This window comes from Rattus norvegicus, chromosome 5, assembly GCF_036323735.1.
Source record: "Rattus norvegicus strain BN/NHsdMcwi chromosome 5, GRCr8, whole genome shotgun sequence".
Classification (NCBI taxonomy): domain Eukaryota; kingdom Metazoa; phylum Chordata; class Mammalia; order Rodentia; family Muridae; genus Rattus; species Rattus norvegicus.
The window spans coordinates 107505594-107529412 of record NC_086023.1 but is presented as its reverse complement, the minus strand read 5'-3'; the positions used below and the strand labels follow the sequence as shown (position 1 = coordinate 107529412).

Here is a 23819-nt window from a genome sequence, read left to right as displayed (position 1 = left end):
CCATTTCTCCACCGCTTACTATCTCTTCTTCATGGCTTCCAGGGTCTCTCAGAAGTGGTCTCAGGAGTGGTATGCCCTGCCTGTGCATTATGGTGCTAGGCAGGGGTCACCTGGGGCATGGTCTGCCCCCAAGCCTGTGCAGTGCTGGACTGGTGGTCATCTCAGGCTCACTTTTTTTTTTTCAAGCAGTGTTAGGCTGCCAATAATTCCAATGTTCCTAAGTTGGAACACTGAGTGTAGCCACAGCCTCTCTTCTCTCTGCCACCTACACATGTAACACAACAGCCACACCTGCAGTACAATCAGGTCAGAGCTTATTCTTAATCTTAGAATGGTAGAACAGACCTGTGAATCTTTTTTTTTTTTTTTTTTTTTTTTTGGTTCTTTTTTTTGGAGCTGGGGACCGAACCCAGGGCCTTGCGCTTCCTAGGTAAGCGCTCTACCACTGAGCTAAATCCCCAGCCCCCAGACCTGTGAATCTTACAGAAGTTAATTGGAATTCCAGAGAGGTCTGGCTAGGCTCCATGTACATTTTTTTTTTTAATAAATTGCTTGTGGTATTTATTAAGGCATTTTAAAGACTTCCTGGTCTCTCTCTCCCCTCTCTCTCTCTCTCTCTCTCTCTCTCTCTCTCTCTCTCACACACACACACACACACACACACACACACACACACACATACACGCACACAAACTTTAAAAGCATGGATGTAACTCTGGCACAATGATGTATGCCTGTGATCCCAGCACTCAGGAAGTGGTAGATGGACAGTGTCAAGCTTGAGCCAGCCCAGACTACATTGAGGTCCTATCAGTGCACACCTGTAATCCTAGCCCTTGGGAGGCAGAGGAAGGAGAATTGCAGCAAGTTTGGGGCCAGCCTGATTTGAATAGTAAAGTTCAATGCCTGCCAGAGCTACAAAGAAAAACCACGTCGTCCCTACTCTCACAAGGTGGGGGTGGGTTGGGGTATGGATCAGAAATTAATGAAGGAATAGAGTTACAAGTTAGGGTGGGTCGTAAGGTTAGAAGTCATTTGCTCATCTTTTTTATATTATTGGGATGGATATACATTGAGATAAGGCAAAGTGCTCACTGCAGTTTTGTTTTTGATATAAATCTTGGTGTCACCTTGGAATGATACTTTATAGGGATTAGTGGCTCACCAATTTCTGCTCAATATGCTGGTTTTATGGGCATTGTGTTCTTTTTCCGTTTGGTAACTCATTTTTGGTTTTTTGGTTTAGTCTTCCTTAGACAAGCTACCCATCACATTGTTACCACAAAACGTTTTTTTAAAAGCCCACAATATAACCATTCCTTCCTTTGCTTATGCATCTGTCTCTGAAAATGTTTTCTCTGGGGGGAAAACTCAAGTGCACGCTACTCCTGAAAGGAAGAGCCTATAAGGCTCAACACAGAGTAGGTCAGTAGGTCATTTTCAGATGATTCTTGTTTGTTTGTTTGTTTGTTTGTTTATTTATTTATTTATTTATTTAGCCAGGATCTCTCTGTGTAGCCCTGGCTCTCCTGCCACTCACTCTGTAGACAGTATTCTCAAACTCACGGAGATTAATGGTGTGTACCATTATACCAGATGATTGTTTGTTTTCAAGAATATTCCTAGCCTTTGTGTAAGTTTTCCTCTTGGTCTAGATTTTTTTTCCCTCCATTTTCCCCATTCAACCATTCGTCTGTCACTTTGTCTTTTTTTTTTTTTTAAAGATTTATTTATTCTGTACACTGTAGCTGTTCTGAGACACACCAGAAGAGGGCGTCAGATCTCATTACAGATGGTTGAGGGCCACCATGTGGTTGCTGGGACTTGAACTCAGGACCTCTGGAAGAGCAGTCAGTGCTCTAGCCACTGAGCCATCTCTGCAGCCCGGTCTTTGGTTTTTCTCTCCAGCTGTCTTTGTAGTATTGGGATTGAGCCCAGGTGTGTATGTTATGCCAACTGGGCTTCACAGGTGACTTTGTAAATGTCTGCTGCACATTTGTCTTGTGGAGTTGGCTGAGTTCTGTAGAGGTATTTGCATCCACAGCTCTCAGCAGATGACCACCTAGCGTGCAGTCAGACATCTTTTATTAAAAACACTGCACGGTGCAGGCTAAAGGGACCAAACCACTAATGTCCAGTCTTCAGAGTGAAGGTTGGGAGTGCCCTAATGGTTCTGTAGTTGCTGGAGTCCGACAGCAACAGTTGTCTTCTGTCTGTAGCCAGAAGAAACCACAGTGGATAAGTCAGGAAAAACAGTGAACTAGATTTTAAAAAGGAAAGGCCATTTTCGTTGTTAAACCATCAACATTTTGAAAGGTATTTGTGTTTGAAGACCATAATTTAAGGACCTGTAATTAATCTAAAATGATAGAATTATGATATATTACTCTGAAGTGTGTGTGTGTGTGTGTGTGTGTGTGTGTGTGTGTGTGTGCGCGCGCGCGTGCGCAGTATATTTAGATGTCCTTTGTTCACTAGGAAATGTCAGTATAAACAAGTAAAGTTCAGAGGACCTCTGTGCTTAACACTAGTCTAAAAGGGTCTTGTGTCTCCTGGGAAGGCAGAACTGATGTTTTCATTTACCCTGGCATCTTGCATACTTACAGGGTTGGAAAGTTGGTGCCCATTGAGGTGGATGTACTGTGGAGGCTTATTAGTAAGCTAGAGAGGCCGGTGAGAGGAAAAGTCGAGAAAGGGATTTCAGCTTACAGCTGTCATAGGTGATTTTGTAAATGGGCTATTTGTTATCTACAAAGTGGCAGGCCCTGGCAGGTGTCATTGCGCAGTGTCAGGCTGCCCGGAAATCAAGTTAACACCATGTCTGGAACAGGGTTGCTATCATAGAAGGAACTCAGAAAATGCAAGCCTGTGAGCAACCCCATCCTTGAATCTTTCTAAGAAGAAGATATTGTAGCATGCTCTAAAATTAGGTCATGAATGTTTTTTTCTCTTAATGTTTGGAAAGGAAGAAGTCACTCCTTGCTGTGTGCCTTGTAACTTAGGTATCCTTGTCAGTTGGAAAGAATAGGGACCTTCTTTGTCTTCTGCTCCTCCAGTCTGCTAATGACTACACGCTAAGACTTCTCTGGCATCCAGGAGATGATGCTTTTGAACTGCAAGCAGAGAGAGATTGGCTAGCTTTTACCAGTTGCCTTGCAGAACGGTGGCAGCAGAAGTGTCATAAATGAGAAAATGCAGGTACTCCAGTCAGTGGCTTACAAGTTTATTCCAGTATGTTGTCTCCAGAAGAATTGGGTTTTGACCAAGTACTCTGGTTTGGAGTTGATTTTAGCTGAATATTGTAACCATGAAGAAGTGTGTGGGTTTTCTTTTAAATCTCTTTTTGGTCGTATATCTATTCTCAAAAGTTATCCTCGTAGTTATGAAGTTATTGGGAAATCATGTTTCATCTTGCCTATATATTGACACAATGCAATAATTAAAATATCAACTGTGTTGTAAAATGTATGGGAAGTTAGTGTGTTAACATTTTTATTTCAAACTATAAAGCCAGCCATTCCATTTATCTTGTACTTGATAATTTGCTGAAATAAAATTATCTGGTTACCACCTGGAAAATTTAAAGCAAATTCATTTATCAGATCTTTTATTTAGAAAAGAATGGCATTTAAAGAGAGATTGCATGTTTCATTTTAAGCCATTTTTTAAAAAAATAAAAGATGTAGAGGATAAGTAATGAAAGAGAATGTTCAGAAATACTTTAAACACCCAGGCACTCTTAAAAACGGGGTTTCCCCATGTGTCCCTTAGCTGGTCTAGGACTAACTGTGCAGACACCCACGGGGGTTAAAGGCATGCACCACCATGCTTGGCTGTTTTCGATGGTTTTTGACAATTGCTCTCTTTTTCCCCCCTACGTGGCTGCCTTACCCCATGTACATGAATGATAATCTTCTTCTAGGAACAAAACCCAACATTTCTCTAACTTTCCTCCTGGTTTCCATCTCCTTAGGGAAAGAAACAATCCCTCTTTGAGGTTAATTAAGGACTTTAAGTTTGAGTTTGATTTGTGTCCTGTCATACTTTGAGTAACTTGCTTCCATTTTTCATTGCTTGGCTTAGCTTCCAGCCACATACCTAACTTCCGCCTTTTCTCAATAGGTTACTGTATAGCTTATTTTAGGGAGTTAATCGATCCTCTGATTCCCTTTCCGCAGTATTATTCTGTGGGTTATGTAGAATGTTGGTGATATGAGCTTTGGATTTGGTCAGATGCCTTCATTCCCACCCCTCCCACTTTACCTTATCTATTGATCTTGACCTCTTGATTTTAGTAGCACCCGTCTGTATTATATCTTGAAAAGATTTATTTTTTATTTTATGTGTATGAGCGTTTGCCTGCCTGTATGTATGTATACCACATATGTGCTTTGTGCCTGCGGAGGTATGAAGAGAGTATCAGGTTCAGGAATTGGAGTTATAGATGGTTGTGAGCCACCCTGTGGGTGCTGAGAACTGAACCTAGGTCCTTTGAAAGGGCAGCAAGCAAACCCTTAACCACTGAGCCCTCTCTCCAGCACACTCTCTCTCTCTCTCTCTCTCTCTCTCTCTATATATATATATATATATATATATATATATATATATATATATATTGCTTTAATTAGGAAACTGATATCCAATGATTAAAAAGATGCTGGTTTCAAGTTTCTCCCATAGTTGCACTGAGAGTATGGCCATGTACTGATGACGTCAGACATTTTTTCTTCTGCTTATCTTTGGTCCTGGACAGGACCTAGTCTTCTACATTTCTAGTAAGCTATCCAGATGAGCTCACTTCCAAATGGACGTGGTGCTACACTTTGGGAAGCACACTTGAAAACACTGAGGACAGCTGCTGACACATCAAAGGCACGTGACAGTGAGCCTGTGGAGTGCTTAGTACACTTGTCAGCAGCACAGGACTGCAGACCAAGAAAACAGACAGAGGCTCGGGGGTTAAGAACACTGGTTGCTCTTGCAGAGGACCCAGGTTCAATACCCAGCACCCACATGGCAGCTCACAACTGTCCATAGCTCCAGTTCCAGGGGATCTGATAGCCTACTCAGGCATCAGGTATACACATGGGTACAGACATACATGCAAGCAAAACACTCATCTACATGAAATAAAAAAATACATATTAAAAAGCGGAACAACAGACATCGAGGTATTGTTACATTGAATGCTAGGAGTCAGGGAGGTTGACAGGAGCCCTCATTCATTGCACACATCAGGGTCCGATGGGAAAAATCAGGATGTGGTGTACCATGCATAGAGCAAATGCTTTGCAGGTTACAAGTAAATTCAGAAATGCACACATGTGCACACACACATATATGGAAGGTCTGTCACTGCCATTCAAGGACATAGTGGGCATCTACAGGAAGCTGGCCTTCACCCATTGTCTGATCAGGTAGCTATCCTAGCCATCTTAGCATCCAAATCTGGAAAAACAAAATTATGTTGTTTAAAATACCTAGTCTAGGCTTGGCATGGTGGTGCACACCTTTAATCCCAGCACTCAAGAGGCAGAGGTGGGTGGATCTCTGTGTTCAAAATCAGCTTGGTTTACCTAGTGAGTTCCAGGACAGCCAGAGCTATACAATAGAGAGACCATGTCTAAAATAAAATAAAACAAAACCCACTCTAGGGTTTTTATTGGCGGTTAATAGATCAACTGGTTCAGAAATCCTGATCCCAAATTTCTATTTTTTTTGGGGGGGGGGGGTTGAGACAGGGCTTCTCAGTGACTTGGCTGTCCTAGAACTAGCTCTGTAGACCAGACTGGGCTCCAATTCATAGAGATTCATGGGATTAAAGACCTGAGCCAGTACCACCTGGCTGATTCCAGTTCCTACCCAGTTGAGTTGGGAACCCCTGCCTCTCCAATGAAAGTCCATGAGTGCTTGTGACACCTATATTTATCATCATCCCAAAGTTGGAAACCGATAAACAAAAGCAATAAAGTGTGGTGCATGCAGACAATGGAATTATCATTTGGCAATAAAAAGAAACAGGCCTCCATGCCATGAAAGAACCCTAATGTGTGTCCGTGAGTGAGAAAAACCTTACATCCAGAGGAGATAAAGCTGAAGACTCGGAGAAAGTCCATGACTGTGGGGCTTGGTGGATCGTGGGAGGTGATGGAACACGCACCGTTAGGGTAGCTAACTGTTCTGTGGGATACAGCCAGTGTGCTGTTGTCAGTAACTGCTGTGTGAGCATGGTGTTCAAGGGTTTGTAATGCGCCATTGCTGACTGTAGCAGATGTATTCTCACAATGCAGAAAGCAAGAGTTGAGGTAGAGGGAAGGATAGAACATATGGGGGCCCTGTGCTTTCGGTCAAGTTTTCTGAAACGAGCAGAGAGATGGCTCAGTTGTTAAGGGCACTGTCTGCCCTCCCAGAGGATCCCAGGCTCGAGTTCCAGCAATGGTAGCTCTCAACTGTCTGTAACTACAGTTCCAGAAGATCTGATGCTGTCGTTTGGCTCTTGGGTACCAGTCACCCTTTTATTGCACAGATATATATGCAGGCAACACACACACACACACACACACACACACACACACACACACACACACACACATACACACACACAAGCACACACGCGCGCGCGCGCACACACACACACACACACTAAAAATAAAATAGCTAAAAATAAAACAAATCTTTAACATTCTTTGAAATCTCAAATGTTCTAAAATATGCATATTGATATCAAAGGAAGGGTATGTGTTCATGTTTGTTTTCTTTTCAAAAGAACTGGAAATAAAGTAAACATTGAAAAATTTCATGTAGTTTGGTTGGAAAGCAGATGTAGTTATACATATATACATATATACACATGTACACACGCATACGCACACACACACATAATCTTGGAGTATGCCTTTAATCCATCCTTGTACCCAAGAAGCAGAGATAGGAGGATCTTGTGAGTTCCAGAGTTCAGACTCAGCTTGGACTATAAAGTAAGACCAGATCAGAGAGCAACAGGAAAGCAAGGTGGAGGAGGAGGCGGCAGGGACAGTGCCGAGATGTCTTTTTATTGTTGATTAACGTTTAGAGAGAGGATGAAAGGTAGTAGTATTTTTTATACCTAGATGGAAAACAGCATCTGTGATGGAACGTTGACTGTGCCCTGTCTCCCTGGTACCTGTTGGCACAGTGTGTGGTTTCCCATGGACTGTGGAAGATCAATAGTGTTTCTGCAGCTGCCATGGGGTTCGTTCTGTGCAGTCCAGTTTGCTAGCTGCCAGCCCTGACAGCTTGAGTGTTTTAATCAGGCCTTGTTCTGCATCTTGAGACCTGCCTTTTAGACGTGTTTGGAATGAGAGCCAACCACTCCAAGAGTTAAAAGAAGTGCGTGGTCTCCTTTAGTTAAAAAAAAAAAAAGTTTCAAGTGAATTTCTAGTGTGAATTAAGGAGACTTACTTAGCCTGCCTTTTTAATCATTAAAGTGGCCTCTTAGAACTCCTGATTTAATGAAAAGATAAAAATGTTTTGTAATTAGCAGATCAAAGCACTGCTGGGACTGGTGTTTACACTGTCAGTATGTAAATGAAACTTCTAAAGGGACTGAAAAGAATTTGTTTAATACCTCTTTAATTTTGTTTATGTAATTCCTTTGCTTAAAAAAAAAATCTCTCCCCTCCCGCTCTTCCATTGACAATTCTAAGGTAAACTAACTTACTACTCTCCCTTGTATCAGGGAACTTGGCAAACAGCAGCTGTAATCATGGACGTCTACGATGCTTACGTCGGATTTTCACCAATATTTAAAAAAACAAAAAGCACAATCTTGAAGTTAGCTTACCAACTCTAAAACACAAACGAATCTATTGATAAATACTAAAGAAGCATCAGAAGAGTGGGCGTATCCATTGTCCTCTTATGCTAGGATTGGGGATATTCTCTGTAAGTTAACGGGTGCAGTGTGGCGTAGCTTGCTTAGCTCCTCTGGAGTTACAGTCAGAAATACTGGTGTTTGTGAAAGATTGCCTTCAGAATTTCCATCCCAGACTCTGAGAAGCTTACGTTGCATGTATAAAGTGATGTCGAACTTCCGAACACCTCGCACGTACCCTCTCCTATTAAAAAAAAATCTCTAAATGACTTGTACCTAATGTGATGTCTTAGTTACTTCTCTACTGCCTTGACGAAACGCCATGCCCAAGGCAACTTATAAAAGTGTGTTATTTGTGACTCAAGGTTTCCATAAACTTAGAGTGTGTGACCGTTATGATTGGGAGCATGTGCAGTAGAGTAGCTGAGAGCTTGCGTCTAACCCATGAGAGGAGGCAGATGTGGAATGGGGTGGGTTTCTAAAACCCCAAAATCCACCCCCTCCCAGCCCTGGTGACTCACTTCCTCCAACGAAGCTACGCCTCCTAATCTTTCTCAAACAGTTCACCAACTGAGACCCAAACAGTCAAATATGTGAGTCTGTGAGCGTCATTCTCATTCAAACCAACACATACAATATAAACGCTATATAAGTAGTTGTTAAATTGTATTGTTCAAGGAGTAATGACAGAAGTCTCTATGCTAAGGACAATGCATCATTAAATTTTCTTTATCTCTTTTAAAGCATGTATTAAGTAATTATTTTATATGTTTCCATGTATGATTGCTTGCTGGCACATGACAGTTGGTGTGTTTGTTTGAATGTCAGTCAGAGAACAGCTCTTGGGAGTCAGCTCACTCTTGCTACCTTGTAAACCCTGGAGACCAAACTCGGGTGGTTAGGCCATGTGCATGAGTTGCTCTACCCATTGGACTATCTTACCAGCTAAAGTTTTACTTACTGTATTTTATTTATGGGATGTGTGTGTGTGTAATTGTGCACGTACATACATGAACACACATGCAAGCCATTACCTAGCAAACTGTGTTTCAAGTCATTTTAGCACTTATTAGCAATCCAGGGACTCACCATTATATATGGAGTGGGCAGGGTCCTGGTCAAAGAGTTCAAAGCAAATCCATTAGAGAAGTTGTTGAGGACAGTTCATCATGGATGGGGGAGGGGCTCATGAAGCCTCACTACTTCCCAAGGAGCTGGGGAGAGAGTGTGGTGTGGGTATAGGTTACTAGTTTTCTTCCGTGGCGTGGCCACTGATGGCTTGCCTATGCAGTCAATAATCCCCAGCCTGGTCTTGACCCAGGAACTTAATTAAACTCAGTCACAGCAAAGGTGAGCGCCAACAGGAAGAAGACACAGAGAGGGGAGCCGCTGGCAAGACATGGTGGGGGCGGGGGATGAGAAAAGGCAGTGGGAGGTAGAAAGACAAACACCTTATGTGGCAGTGTGCCATTGTCAGAGAAGTAAAAGAAGCTGTCCAAAAGTGTCTTGAGAACTTGTTTCCTCAAGAGTCTCAGATCTTCCGTGGTAACTCCCAGTCGGAACTGCATGGGGTAGGGGTGGGGAGAATTGGAGGGATTCTGTGGAAGAGTAGCTTCCAAAAGGATTTGTTCTGAGGCTCAAACTGAACGTCATCAAAAGTTAAGCAAGTAAAAGATTTGTACAATAAGAACTTCAAGACTCTGAAGAAAGAAATTGAAGAAGACCTCAGAAGATGGAAAGATCTCCCATGCTCATGGATTGGCAGGATTAATATAGTAAAAATGGCCATTTTACCAAAAGCGATCTACAGATTCAATGCAATCCCCATCAAAATACCAATCCAATTCTTCAAAGAGTTAGAACAATTTGCAAATTCATCTGGAATAACAAAAAACCCAGGATAGCTAAAACTATCCTCAACAATAAAAGGACTTCAGGGGGAATCACTATCCCTGAACTCAAGCAGTATTACAGAGCAATAGTGATAAAAACTGCATGGTATTGGTACAGAGACAGACAGATAGACCAATAGAACAGAATTGAAGACCCAGAAATGAACCCACACACCTACGGGCACTTGATTTTTGACAAAGGAGCCAAAACCATCCAGTGGAAAAAAGATAGCATTTTCAGCAAATGGTGCTGGTTCAACTGGAGGTCAACATGTAGAAGAATGCAGATCGATCCATGCTTATCACCCTGTACAAAGCTTAAGTCCAAGTGGATCAAGGACCTCCACATCAAACCAGATACACTCAAACTAATAGAAGAAAAACTAGGGCAGCATCTCGAACACATGGGCACTGGAAAAAATTTCCTGAACAAAACACCAATGGCTTATGCTCTAAGATCAAGAATCGACAAATGGGATCTCATAAAACTGCAAAGCTTCTGTAAGGCAAAGGACACTGTGGTTAGGACAAAACGGCAACCAACAGATTGGGAAAAGATCTTTACCAATCCTACAACAGATAGAGGCCTTATATCCAAAATATACAAAGAACTCAAGAAGTTAGACCGCAGGGAGACAAATAACCCTATTAAAAAATGGGGTTCAGAGCTAAACAAAGAATTCACAGCTGAGGAATGCCGAATGGCTGAGAAACACCTAAAGAAATGTTCAACATCTTTAGTCATAAGGGAAATGCAAATCAAAAGAACCCTGAGATTTCACCTCACACCAGTGAGAATGGCTAAGATCAAAAACTCAGGTGACAGCAGATGCTGGCGAGGATGTGGAGAAAGAGGAACACTCCTTCATTGTTGGTGGGATTGCAGACTGGTACAACCATTCTGGAAATCAGTCTGGAGGTTCCTCAGAAAATTGGACATTGAACTGCCTGAGGATCCAGCTATACCTCTCTTGGGCATATACCCAAAAGATGCCCCAACATATAAAAAAGACATGTGCTCCACTATGTTCATTGCAGTCTTATTTATAATAGCCAGAAGCTGGAAAGAACCCAGATGCCCTTCAACAGAGGAATGGATACAGAAAATGTGGTACATCTACACAATGGAATATTACTCAGCTATCAAAAACAATGACTTTATGAAATTCGTAGGCAAATGGTTGGAACTGGAAAATATCATCCTGAGTGAGGTAACCCAATCACAGAAAAACACACATGGTATGCACTCATTGATAAGTGGCTATTAGCCCAAATGCTTGAATTACCCTAGATGCCTAGAACAAATGAAACTCCAGATGGATGATCAAAATGTGAATGCTTCACTCCTTCTTTAAAAGGGGAACAAGAATACCCTTGGCAGGGAATAGAGAGGCAAAGATTAAAACAGACACAGAAGGAACACCCATTCAGAGCCTGCCCCACATGTGGCCCATACATATACAGCCATCCAATTAGACAAGATGGATGAAGCAAAGAAGTGCAGGCCGACAGGAGCTGGATGTAGATCGCTCCTGAGAGACACAGCCAGAATACAGCAAACACAGAGGCGTATGCCAGCAGCAAACCACTGAACTGAGAATAGGACCCCCGTTGAAGGAATCAGAGAAAGAACTGGAAGAGCTTGAAGGGGCTCGAGACCCCATATGTACAACAATGCCAAGCAACCAGAGCTTCCAGGGACTAAGCCACTACCTAAAGACTATACATGGACTGACCCTGGACTCTGACCTCATAGGTCGCAATGAATATCCTAGTAAGAGCACCAGTGGAAGGGGAAGCCCTGGGTCCTGCTAAGACTGAACCCCCAGTGAACTAGATTGTTGGGGGAGGGCAGCAATGGGGGGAGGATGGGGAGGGGAGCACCCATAAAGAAGGGGAGGGGGAGGGATTAGGGGGATGTTTGCCCGGAAACCGGGAAAGGGAATAACACTCGAAATGTATATAAGAAATACTCAAGTTAATAAGAAAAAAAAAGAAGCTACAACAACAAAAAAAGTTATGTTAATGAACAGGCAAAGGGTTAAATGTAACTCATGACTGTCTAGTTATAGCACTGGGTCTACAGATGGAGACAAGGGAGTTTGTTCTCAACGTTTTTGTTTTGACGAGTTAATACTTCCTCTGTGTTCACAGTAAAGAGCAGGGAGACTCAGATGAATGGTCTTGGAACTTTGCGATGGGCATGCATGCCTGTGAATGAATGGGACAGGTGAGACGCGTGTAGTGATGGGCTGAGTTATGCCAGAGCCCTGGGGTCTTGGCTCAGGCGAAAAGCCAGGGCTCTCTATTTAATGGGCTTCATTAGTGTAACTGGAATGGGAGCTGGTGTTCATTGTTCAGCTCTCGCAGGTCTAGTGAGGTTTAATTAGCTCTGTCTACAGAAAGCTATCTGGACAGATAACTAAACCTAGCCAGTAGCCACCTTCCTCTGCCAGACTCAGGGAAGAACGGGAGACAGAGCCAGGTCTGATGGCTCATGCCTTTAACTCCAGCATTTTGGAGGCAGAGGCAGGTAGATCTCTGAATTCAAGGCTAGCCTAGTCTTGATAGTAAATTTCAGGGTAACCACAGCCACATAAGTGAGAAAAGCCCAAAACAAACAAAAAACGAGCAACAGCAACAAGACAGTCAAATGACCAATCCCCCTTCACCAGTTAACAAACAAACAGAAACAAAACAAAACCCAAAACCCAAGAAAAGGTAATTCCTTCGCTCTCCTTACCTTGCAGTGTTGGAAGAGAAGGGGATATGCCCATGGCCCATGGTCTGTGTTCCCTCAGTGGTTCAGCGGCATGGAGGCTTTTCTAACATCTCCTCTTATGTCCTGTTCTTTCCATTGTCTCCTACTGGGCATGATACAAGGTAGGGTTAGAGAGAAGACTGTCCTTGTCTAACACATGATTGCCCTACTTTTGCAATGTCATAGAGAATTATAACATGTCCTTATACCGACTCATCAGCTTCCCATTTGTTCTAAGGATTTCCCATTTGTCAGGATTATTATGAGAAGGGAGCTGGCCTGCTAGGCGCACACTGTAAGTACAAGTGTAATAATCACAGTGTGGCTCACACTGTAACTTTAAGTTGCCTAGTAGCTACATGTAAAAACAGTTAGTTTCTGTCCTTGATTTAACTATTTTTGTGCACTTGCTGTGCACGTGCATTTGCTCCTATGTTTGGGTACAAGTGGAGGCCAGGAGTGTCTGATACCCTTGGGCTGGAGTTGGAGGGGTGAGCCACCTGATGTGGGTGTTGGAACTGAACTTGGGTCCTCTGGAAGAGCAGCCAAGTGATAACTTCTGAGTGGTCTTCAATCCCATTGATGAAGTCTTTTGAGTCAATGTTGTGTTCTGTAGTCTGCCATGGTCTTCAAGCTGTAGCTTTGCCTACCACAGGTTGCAGGCTACCAGACAGAGGTAATGTGCATTTGTATTCATTTTGAGTAAGGATCTTCTGTGGCTCAGGTTGGCCTCTCTTGTGGTAGCATTCAAATCTTCCCAGTTGCCTATTTTTCTATTGTGCTGTATTCTTATGATTCCCTTTCTAAGGATTCCCTTTTCAAATGATAAGAATGTAAAGGATCTTTCTTTCTTTTTTTTTTCTTCCTTTCTTTTTTTCTTTAGGTCTAGATTTCCCATTTGAAAGCGTCCGCTGCCCTGATGTATTTTAGCAGGGAGGGATTTGATAGAAGGGATTAGGTGCTTAATATATCTTGAAGGGGCAGAAAGGGCAGGCTATTGGGCTGACTTTCTAGGAATGACACTGAGAATGAAATGGCAGGGCTGGCCAGTGAAGGGAACTGCAGGCTCTGCTGTGAGACACACCCCAGCAGCCAAGCAGCTCAGGGTCCGTGGTCCATCTGCTGGCTACTGGGTGTACTTAGACTCTATAGCGCTCACCCGAACACAGGTTTGCCTTCAGCTTTCTAGTCTTTCCTAGTGGTCTGGCTTGTAGCTGTCCTTCAGTGCACTGAAGGGGGTAGGATGTGTCTTATGAACAGGTCTGCGGCCAGTGCCTGCATGGTGGTTAGTGTCTTGGTGTGGAAGTCAGGAGTGGTCAAGTCAATCTCTGCTGCCTCCAGGGTTGTAATTTTGTTTTGTTTGTTTGGTTTGGTTTGGTTTGGTTTGGTTTGGTTTTTCAAGTTTCTCTGCAGTAGACCAGGTTGGCCTCAAACTCACAGAAATCTGACGGCCTCTGCCACCAGAGTGCTGGGATTAAAGGAGTGTGTGCCACCACCGTCTAGCCCTCAGGGTGTGAGTCTTATTAGAAGGGTTTACTAGATTGAAAGTTCTGTGGACTGAGTTGGCACTTTGAAATGAAAGTTTTTTTTTTTTCTTTTTCCAGATCAGAGTCTCCAGAAAGTAGGAACAAATTATAATATTCCTAAATCTAACTTAATTGCTTCGCAGTTTGAAAGACCCAGGAGTTCAGCTCAAGTCCAGCCTGTCAGTGTCGTTCCTCTAGTTGTGTAGAGTTGGTGTTCCCACCTCTTAACTGACTATGAAGCGCCGATTCCATGCCTTCAGACAGGAAGGGGAGGTTAATCGTTTCTGTTTTCCCTGGGTTATTAACTGGCCAGATTTAGGGATAAGTCACCACAGAGAACAGTGTGCTGTCCTGGAGGGGCAGGTAGAAGGCTGTATTTTTTAAGCCTATTTTGGAGGAAGGTATTAGACATGGGACAGTGTTGCAGAGCCCATCCTGGCCCACAGGTTCACCTTCTGTACCACAGCAGTTCTTGGAAGAACTGCCCTCTGCAGAACATACGGTGTGAATCAAATGCAGTCATCTCTCAGTGTCTTCAGGGACCATGATGCCCAACAGATAGGAAGGTCCAGAGATGCTCAAGTCTTTATCCGTGGAATAACATTTCTGTGTAACTCATGTAGATTCTTTTGTATACCTGACTCATAACTAGATTACTTTTAATACCTAACAGGATGTAAATGCTATATATAGCTTTAAATACTGCATTTCTAAGGAATTTGAAGAATAAAAGAAACATGTAGATAATGCTTAGTCCAGATCGTTAAAATTTTTCTTTTGGCTTGCAGTTGGTTGAATCCACAGACATAGAACCGACCTCTGCTGACTGGAAACTCTGGAACCAAGTTCAGTTAAATACTATTCATGGTTCTTCGTCTGTACTTGGAGATCTTCCGATTGTGTGCTGTGGACAGGCATGGGGATGGGAGTGGGTCTTTTTAGTGTGGATGAGCAGAAGCATCTTCACCTATTGGCTTCTTAGAAATAGAAACGATGAGGCTGTGGCTCAGTTTATCGATACAGAGACCTGGGCCTAGGGCCTCATACCAGCAGTCCGCTGTTTAATAAGGTCTCTGGCGTTAATAATTGAAGTAGGGCTCAGTGTGCTCCTCTAAGGGGAATACTGGGTGCCCACGTGTCCGAGTCTATTCTGTATCACTCCAGACCAACAAATAGATGAACACGATGTCACTGGGCAAATCTCTTAGATTCAGCTTCTCATCTGTAGATGGAGAAATAAACAGTTTTGGCTTTATAGGGGATTAAATAAGATCGATGGGTTCTGTTGTATGGGTGAGATGACGTCAGTAGTTACTACTGTTAATATGTATTATGTTTGCAGAAGTCATTTTGGAAGTTAATTCTGTGTCACCAAGGTTAGAATTGTTACAGCTTTGCTTTAATCTATGTAAAAATTAACTTTACTTGAATGTCATTTAGTTAGTTATTTGGTTTGTTTGTTTATTTATTTATTTGTTCTTTTTAGGCAGGTGCTCTGGGTGCCTGAACTCACTGTATAGATTAGTCAGGCCTTGAACATAACTGAGATTTGCGTGCTTCTGCCTCTCAAGCTCTGGAATTCAAGGCATTTCTAAAATACCTGGGTTTCCATTCCTTCCTTCCTCCCTTCCTTCCTTCCTTCCTCCCTCCCTCCCTCCCTCCCTCCCTCCCTCCCTCCCTCCCTCCCTCCCTCCCTCCCTCCCTTCCTTCCTTCCTTCCTTCCTTCCTTCCTTCCTTCCGAGTGTCACCGTGGTGCTCAGGCTGACCTTGAATTTCTGCAGTTAGGCAGTCTGCTTCAGGGTTCAGGGTAGGTAGGTTACAGGGTGGCTGTTTTACCCTGACCCAGGCTGCAGACATGGAGGAAGCTGTAGAAGGACAGACAGACCAAGTCACCTTGAAGTCGTCTTGCACAGCAGCCTGCAGATACTTCCTTCTTCAGAAAAGTTTTGTTTTAAATTCACAGTAATGATGGTTCCTTATGACATTCTCACATGTGTATAATGCATTTTTATCGAACCTTCCCCCCCACAATTAATCCTGCCTCACGCCCTCTGAGACATTTCGTTCTGTGTGTGCCTGGGTGCTTTTTTTTTTTTTTTTTTTTAAGGAAAAACCGTATCCATGGGTGGGAAAAAATATTTGTTTGAGAAGAGACTTTGTACCTGTCCATGCTTTCAGGAATGGAACCCAGGGCCTGAAGTACATAGACAAGTGTTAACCGTTGAGCTACAGACCCAGCTGGAGGCTTTTAATGTTAACTTCCCTTCAAATAATTTTTAAAAATTAGCTCTTGAGTTGTTTGTTGTTCCTAAAACTAAAAGAAAGTGGAATGAGAAATCTTGAAGTTATGATTATTAAATAGCTTTTTTTTTAGAATTATTTATTTAGTTTATGTATGTGGGAACACTGTCACTGTCTTCAGACACATCAGAGGAGGGCATCAGATCTCATTACAGATGGTTGTGAGCCACCATGTGGTTGCTGGGAATTGAACTCAGGACCTCTGGAAGAGCAGTTGGGGCTCTTAACCCCTGAGCCATCTCTCCAGCCCATTAAATAACTTTTAATTGACAAATATTCTTATACGTCTTGGAGTATAATGTGGCGTTTTGAAATGGTGATGTTAAGTTTATTAGCATATCTACCACCTCATAACGATGCTTTTTAAAAAAGATGTATGCAATTTTACTTTATGTATATGAGTGTTTTGCCTGCATGGATATATATTTATATTACATGTGTGTCAGTGAATGCCAAAAGAGTTCTAGAGCGTATCCTCTAGAACTAAAGAGTGTTGGGAGCATGCACACATGTGTAGAGACACACACACACACACACACACACACACAGACATAGTCATAGAATTTCAGATGCATATTTGCTCTGTTCCATTTTTCTCAAGCTGGAACTTAATTTAGACACTTGCTTTGCCTAAAAGATAATGTTCCTTATCAAAGTGGAGAAACTTTTCAGAGGCCTAGAGTCACTCAGTTGCAGCTGTCTGCTCTGCCATTAAAGAGAAACACTGGTAGGCAATGGCTCAAAGCGATTGTTATTTGCAAACCTCTGAGATGTTTTCTCGGTTCGTGTTATTTTGTTGGCATGTTTACTCTTATTAATGGATTGATGTATTCTATAGCTGTATGGAAAAATGTGCACTGCGGTGAGGAATGATTTGACTAGAGTAAGATTTTTAGAAAGATGACTATGAGCCGCTGTGTGGGTGTTGGGAACTGCGTCTTCTTGCAGAGCTGCAGGGACTCGTATCTGCCGAGCCAGCTCTCCAACCTCACATACCTTTTATAGTGTGATGAACGTTAAAAATAACTTTTTTAAAAGCAATTTTAAAATACCGAGCTTCTCTCTTTTTTAATGTTACATGTTTTAGTGAGATCATGCAACATTTGTTCTTCCATGTTCAGTTTAGTCTTCTTTAATATATCTTGTAGGTCATTTCCCTTAAAGGTTAGTCGTCTCCTCTCTCTCTCTCTCTCTCTCTCTCTCTCTCTCTCTCTCTCTCTCTGTCTCTCTGTCTCTCTGTCTCTCTGTCTCTCTGTCTCTCTGTCTCTCTGTCTCTCTGTCTCTCTCTTCTTTATTTGTACACCCAAGTTATGCCAAGTGGCTCTTCTGTTTCTCGGCTGCTATGAGTAAGGCTGCAGTGAGCTCAGTAGTGCAGGCATCTCTGAGACGGTGTACAAGGTTTTCCTTTCCTCCATATCCTCACCAACATTTGAAAACGCCACATTAACATGTGAGGTGTGTTCCTACTATGCATTTCTCTGATGTTGAGTGTACCTTACAAGCCTCTTTGCTAGTGCACGTCTTAGAAATAGCTAGTGAGGTGGTGGGGTCCCCACCCCCAATAAACTTTTTTTTCCCTCTTGAGTTTAGTTCTGGTTTATCTTGGACTTTACTATCCTTTAAGATCTCGCACTTATTTTCTTGCAGTCCACAGCTTGTTGCTTTGCTGTCGCTTCCTTTACTGTGCAGTCTTCTTTTCAGTTCGATGTGATCCTGTGGGTCTATTTTCACTTTTGTTGCCATTGCACATGATCACTGGAAAGAGAAAAGCTTTAGTTGGCAGTCAGGAAGCTCACCTGTGTTTGTTAAAACTTACTCAAAGTACTCATTCCCCAAGCCAAATAAGACTGTGTGAGACAAACTCATGTGCAAAGGGAGGCTGCGTGTCTGCTGCGTACCTGTGGTCTTTGTTTAGTTCCTTGCTCCTGTGACTGCCTTGCTCTGCTGCAGTGGCAGGCCTTCTGTTTGCAGTGAGTAAGCAGCCCCGAGCTGTTCTCAGCCTTTCTTAACTTTGCTGAAGTACAGACAGGCGCTTGTGGAGTTGGTTTACACGTACGCCTGTGACTCATCTTCAGGCAGTGGCTTTTTCAAGTTAGAATTAAAGGTCAGAGTCCCTAGTCCTTAACCCCATGTTCTGAGTGGGGAGGGAGAATCAAAAGGAGTTTGAAATGGGGGGGGGGGGGGGAGGAGGAATTTGGGAGGGGGCTGGATCTGGGCCAGTAGCTTTTCCCTTTAAAGGGTTGATATTCAGAGAACAATCAGTATTGCTATGATTTCCCAGAATTGCTAATTTGAAACTTTCTGTATTTGACAATGCCGTTCATGGAAGTTGGGCTTTTGAAGTTTTAGTTTTGTTTAAACGTTTCATTTCTTTATCGTACCACCAGTAGTAGCAAACAGAGTTCTTTAATGTTTAGAATGCCTTTTTCCATTCACGCCATAAATGTACATATGCGTAAATCTGTGTTACAGACTCGCTAAGAATCTTGGGCAAAATTACTTTGTAAGTAATTAGCTTGAGAAATGTAAAAAATTGCGATGGATACAGGAGAAGCAATTTTCACGTTTCAGAATGTGGCCTTTATGTTCAGCCTTACTGATTTTAGTTTTACTTTCATTGACATTAGTGACCGACATTGGAAACACAAAAATCCTGTTAGTCTTCAGTTACATTTTATTACTACCAGGCTGGTAAGGTTGATGGGAGAAAATTGAGACTCTCTGACTTAATTCTTTGGAATTCTGTTGTCACTGTTTAAATAAATAAAGCAACTGCCGGCTGCTCACAGAGTTTTTGTCTCCGGGACAGATATAGTGTCCTGGCATTTTTCATATTCTATTATCAAAGCCAAGGTCTAGAATTTTAAGTGGGAAGCTGGCACTAGAATAATAAAATACCGAACAAAGCTCATCTGAAAGTCCAATAAAGTGAAATTACAGCATTGCAGAGTAAGAGAGTTATGGAACTAAATACCCCAAATTTGGGGATCTTCTCTATAAAGATGTTATTGTGTGGGAAGAGGGGAGGGAAAGGAGTTTGAGCTCACTGGGGCATTACTATGCTCCCCAGATGAGCAGCCAGGGGTTCTGTTTCTGTGAAGGAGAAGACCCCCTGCATCCTGGGAAAAGGCTTGGTTGAACTTCTGAGCCTTGTTGAGGGCTGAGCAGGGACCTAGGCATGCCTCACCTATAAGTAGGTATTCTTAGTCAAATCCAGAAGTGAGCTGAAGTAGCTAGAGGAGGTATTCCCAGAGCCACAGAAAGGGAGTTGACTGGAGGTGGTCTCCTCACTCCCTGTATCTTTCTAAAGCTGCAGTGCTAATGAGGGCCCCAGCACATTTTTCTTAGTACCTCTCTGTGGAGTTTTATTATAGCTTGATGTCATCAGCTTGTATACTTTTCGTAATGTCAAGCACAGTTCCCTTGTGTAATTGTCCCAACAACTCCGAGCCTTTGGGAAGCGTGGAGACATCTTGGTCAGTGTCCTGATTGGATGGTGATAGGTCAGAAGTGGACAGGATGGCTGTCCAGACATAACTATGTTTACAGAGTAGTGATCCACATTTTTAAGGAACAGCTTCGTGGATCTAAGTCAGTGTCTGCCCATTAGCAGGCACATTAGGTATGTTTTCTGGTTCTCTGAGGCTCACTGTTTCTAAAATGGAAATAATACTTCTTTACAGATTTTGTTGGTAATACAGTGTTGTTGTTACTGATCTTACTAGGGTTGATGGAGTTTTTAGCTCTTGCATGATCCATCTATAATTCCCTCATTGATTCTAGAGATGGGCAGGAAAAGTTTTAATGCTGTTCTCACATGGGGTTAGATTGAACCCAAGGCCACAGATACCTTTCTTTGTGGGTTTTTTTTTTAAAATAGATGATTTCTCCCTACTTTTCAGATAAGCGCTAGTTTTCGTATTTGTCTCATTTGCATCTTAAGCCCAAGATGGGATTCTTGGGTCCTTGGTTAGAATCCATACTCTAGCTCACCTCACTGTGTGGTTAAATTCTCTGAACCTTAGTTTCCTCAGTTCTGAAGTTAATACTATATTTCCTGTCAGGGCTATCAAGAGGATTAGATGGAAACACAAACAAGTTATTTGTACATAGCACGGGCTCAGTCAGCTTTAACAAAAGGGGAAAATGACCCTTTTTTAAACAAAGGCTATTTCCCCTCAGGTAAAGGAATTTACTATTTGTTTTAATTTCTGTCAGGATGGCTTTGGCACATTCTTTTCATTCTATACTTGCTGTATCCTCATTTGAAAGGATGTAGGTTCTGGTGTGTGTACACGCGCGCGCCCTGGGGCACACTGGTTTGAAGTATGGATCTTGCAACTTGGTTTGGTGGGATTGACACAGTTGCTTGGAGAGGAGGGGTTCACCAGAAATGTTCTGAAGCACTATCATGTGTGTGTGTGTGTGTGTGTGTGTGTGTGTGTGTGTGTGTGTGTGTGTATTTTTTTCTCTTTCATTCAGGTTGGCCTCAGGTTGGTTTCTAACTGAGAGTGACCTTGAACTTGAACTCTGGATCCTTTTGCCTCTACCTCCCACTTTCTGGGATTACAGGCCCACACCAACATACCTAGTTTGGTTTGGAGCTGGGGCTCAAACCTAGGGATTTGTGCACGGAAGGCAAGCATGCTATCATTTGAGCCGCATCCCAGCCTTATTTATTTATTTTTAAACACCAGAGCGGTATGAGAAAAAGCTAAAAGAAGAAAATAAAAAAATTCCTTGATTTCTATTACCAAGAAGCCATTAATATTTACACTTCATTCCATATACCTTCTTTCACATTATCATGGAAATGAAAATATCCAGAAAAGTAGAATAAATCCTTTACATCAGTTTTCAGCTTCAGGAATTACTAACGCATCATCGTGTCATTAATACTCCTTGTTCAGACCTCATTTTTCTCGTTCCAACTGAATTAATTTGGAAATCATTCCTGGGATCTCACCATTTATTTAATCCATAGAAGTGCCTCAGTTGTGTATGACTTCAGAGTGCTATTTGTCACACTTTCTATCACCCACATCCTCTGTCCCATCGGGGCATATTATGTTATTAATTCTGATGATTGTATTTAATTCTTATTAGCCAACTTTCCTTAACTTTGGGAATGTCAGTAAGCTGCGTACAGTCAGGACTGCAAGTCACCATCTTGAGTGTCCATGAAGGTAACTCTGGATGAGGAATGGAAGAATCTCTGCGGGTGGTTTGGGAATTGGGAGGCAGAGAGTAGAAGTTAATAAGACTTGTCCTCCATCACAACAGAATAAAGAGCGCTAGATTTCCAGGCTAGAAGCCGTACATTGGGCTGCAGACCTACTGGGTTACCTGTCAGTTGATGAATTCATTTAAGACCCTGTGTTACTATTGGACACCTCCCCCCCATTGTCTTGGTAGTCCCTGTCTGTAAATATAGGTAATGGTGATGATGTGGCCAGGGATATTTTATTGACCATGTTGTAGAAGGCTTCTTGAGCTAGATCTTGAAGTTATACTTTCTTGGAGTCCTGACAAAGAAAAGGCAAACTAGTGAAGATAACAGACTCGATTCCAAGTTCGACATCAAAGGTAGGCTCAAGTTTACTCACACATGGAGTGCTCACCTATGTATTTAGTGCTCTTTTTCCTAGGGGTGACCCTTGGTTGGTGGCTCGGAGATTGCAATGTAGACTACTAACCTTTCTAAAAAGTTAGAAATGTTGAAGAATTTCTATGTCAAAGTTATTTGCTGATTGGCTAAATGACTTATGTCAAAAAGTTTTATGGAAGAATGTACCTCTTTCAGTTCTTTTGACTTTAGAAACATTTATAGTTTGGATGTTTGAAGAAAAAGACTTACCTAATTTGAATCTTTTAAGCCCCATGTCATCTTACTATTTTCTTAAAAAGTTTTTGAACCTTTGATGATAATATTCTCTCTCTCCCTCCCTCCCTCCCTCCCTTCCTCCCCCCCTCTCTCTTTCTCTCTCCTATTCTGAAATTGCAGCTCTTTTTTTTTTTTCCTAAAATAAGTTCACAATTTTTCAACCTTGCTTTTAACATAGTGTGAACCTATGAGTGACTGATTTCAACAAGGTGTTGATGCCTTTCCAGCCATTTGGGGTGTATTTTGGAGGTAATTAATAGGAATGCCTTTGAGATTAGGAACATAGCAGCAGCTTACCATGTTCCTGAATGGATCCAGCCTATTGTTTTATGTCCTAATCCTCCTCCTCGTTCTTCCTCCTCTTCCTATTTCCTCTTCCCTCCCTCCCTCTTTTCTTCCTTCCCAGTTTTTTTGAGACAAGGATGTGCTGCTGTGCTCAGTATCCATGCGTTGACCTGTCGTTGGCCATTAGACCATTAGGGGGTCACCTGGATCCCTGTAGTCAGATGCTCTCTGGCTGTTCACTGCTTTAGACCTCTGGTAGGCACACACTCTGACATACTTAAAAACACAGTCCTTTATTCTCTCGTGTCAGTCCAGAGTCACCATGAGTACTCCTATAGACACCTGCTCCTTTATTGTTTCAGTCCTTTGGTCATTGATCGAATATGCTTTTGCTGAGGAACTGTGTGTTTCCGCAATGTGCCAGGCACTGGATACAGATGCAAATGAAGAAAGTTGTTCTCAAGGAGTTCGAAGTCTGTTAAGAGTATATGTGTGTTACTTACAGGATCACATATTTAACGAGGCTTAGAGGGAGGCGAGAGGATTGATTTTACTGTACATGCTAGTTATTATTCGAGTTTGCGGTCATATATTACTCATACTATTAAAACAGAGAGAAAGACGTCTTGTGATAGTTTCAAGAAGTGTGTGAAAAACATTGGGAAAGTGGTTAATGCTATGGGGAGAAAGAGGTACGAAACCTCCCCTCTCCTCCCAGTGATGGAAACTGAACTCAGGCCTTTGCATGTGCTAGATAAATGCACAACCACAGTGCTACTTCTCCAGATCAAGGGAGTACTTTTTTTTTTCCTTAAAAATAAAATTTATTTGACATGAGTGCCGGAGGTCTGAGGAGTTGATGGGAGTTGGTTTTTCTCCTACCATCCATGCATGTTCTGTGGACTGAACTCAGGTTGGCGTTGAGTTTTGCAGCAAGCTTTACAAGCTGAGTCCTATTGCTGCCCCAACACAGCTCTTTATCTTTGGGAGTAGAAAGGCCACACGCGGACATATGTTCTTTTGGCACTTGTGATAATTCGGTGCAACAGATGAATGCATGTGACATTTTTATAAAGTTGCTATAATTGATGGATTGATTAGCAGTGAATGTGGGAAGAATGAAGACATTCCTGGCATGGGTGCATGGCAGACATGAACTGTGGTAAACTGTCTTTCACATCCTTGTTATGTAGAAGGTCACCTAGCAACATCAGTAGACTCTATGGGAGCCTGGCTGGGTCTGTAGCTGCAGTCCTATAGAGTGAATGGTTAGGTCACTTAGTCTTCCTTTTTGGGTTTTTCATAGTATGTGTGTCCT

General features: G+C 42.4%; 1 protein-coding gene and 1 pseudogene across 2 annotated transcripts in view; one reads left to right on the top strand and one right to left on the bottom strand.

Moving 5' to 3' along the window:
* Mllt3 (MLLT3, super elongation complex subunit) overlaps positions 1-23819 on the top strand; it is a 256345-nt gene that overhangs the window by 31940 nt on the left and 200586 nt on the right. The window lies entirely within an intron of this gene.
* On the bottom strand, positions 188-312 carry LOC120103312 (small nucleolar RNA SNORA17; annotated as a pseudogene).